Below are 1,871 nucleotides of genomic sequence, written 5' to 3' on the forward strand. Positions count from 1 at the left end.
CACAAAACCAAGGCAACGAGGAAGGAAGCCTAGTGCTCTCCAGATGTCTATATGTATTCCAATAATTGAAGAGTCCAATTTTTTTTAGCGGGCTATTGAAGTTCTCATTCTTCAGTGGCACTGCGAGACTTCCTGATGATACTTTATGATCTCTCCTAGCAGTTCTGAAGGATTCTCCCAAGCCCTTAGGGACACGATGCTTAATTACCTTTCAAAAAGCCAATAATGGTATTTTGTGGTCATGGACAGATTACACACACAGGCACAATACACATCCTCTCACGAAAGTGAGTTTCTGAGGTTTCATGACTCACTGTCTTCTATTCATATAGGGAGCACATTATGTTTGGCTGGGACACAAAAACAGGTAGCTTAACTAGTAGCACAAGGATGTGGCCTTTGTCCATAGCCCAAAGGAGATCACCTGTTGGATCCTCAGTGGAATTTCCACTCCCGGTCCAAGTCAAAGGCATAATTAAAAAAAAGATGTTGTTGTTCTCCAGGTGTTTCTTTCAGCTGGCAAACTTCCTCCCTCTCCATTGTGTTCCCCAGGAATGGGAGGTTTGAAACTGAATGGTAGTTGGTGAGGTTGTTGCAATAAAAGTTGGATGGGAAATGGCACTCAACCTGTCAAACTGGAGATTCTTTTCTGAGGGCACTTAGCAGCTTTCATTCTTTTATTAAATAATTGTTCCTTTTTAAAAATGCTTAGATCTTCATGAGCTACCAGGCTGGATATAACTGATATGCCTGCCTCCTGCTCTGCCTTCCCAGCTCCTCCAAACTTATCCATATCTATTGGTGCTTTCAAAACCCTTTTAAAAGATACCTCTGGGAAGTCTCTACAGATGAGCTTCACTTAATCCTGTCCACTACTCTCCTTTCTATCTCCTCAAAATTTAAAGCATAGGTCCATCTTTCCTCACAAGACATGTATTCTTGAAAAGTTGAATGTAGATGTAATTTTTAAAGACTCACTATGTATTAGTCAGGTCTTGGTTGCAAGCAATGAAACACATTCTGACTTACTTAAGAAGAAAAAATATTAGAAATACATATAATTTAGAAGACACAATCAATAGGAGGGCTGGAGAACAAAAGCTTGGGGGAAAAGACCAGAATCAAGGAAGATAGGAACCATGGATCGATCCTCAGGAAAAAATCTGTGTGAGATGTCGCCACTGACACCTCCACCGTGGTCACAGCTGGACACCACTACACTAGACAAAAGCAACTGCTGTGCTGAGAATGATGTCCAAATCGTATCTGTGTCTTAGCAACACTCCCTCAAAATTTCAGAGGCCCCTGTGGGAGCAGTCAAGTGACTAAGTCTATGTCATATGCTTCACCCCTAGAAATTTCTACCCTAATGGAAAGGGGTTCAGATTCTCAAGAACAAAAACAAATGCCAACACATTTTAAAACTGCAGGAGAACCCAAATTGAGACGTTTTATTTCTAATGTATTTGCAAATTGAAAAAAATCTTAGTTTAAAACAACTGTCACCTTGATTAAAGTCTCTCATAAAGTTATATTTTTGGGACACTAGATTCATTCACTCACTCCCCCTATCTTTAGCCTTTATTCTCTTCTTTGTTCACTCTAAAAGAGAGAGAAAATTATTTCAGAACTTTGATCTTAGCTTAATAAAACATTTGTAAATTTTTGTCCATTTTTCATCATCTCAAAACAGCAGAATAAATGTATCTAATCAGAAAGGATGTTAATTGATCTCTTCTTTTGCATTTCTTTGGGAAGAGGGTGCAGGATTATCATGTTTTTTTAAGGCATCTCCTCCTCTGTCAAGTAGAAGTGGGAGCTAAAACTGTTAGCTTGTCCTTCTCCTATAATTACAGGTTCAGAAAAAATCT

This window comes from Myotis myotis, unplaced genomic scaffold, assembly GCF_014108235.1.
Source record: "Myotis myotis isolate mMyoMyo1 unplaced genomic scaffold, mMyoMyo1.p scaffold_m19_p_3, whole genome shotgun sequence".
Taxonomy (NCBI): Eukaryota; Metazoa; Chordata; class Mammalia; order Chiroptera; family Vespertilionidae; genus Myotis; species Myotis myotis.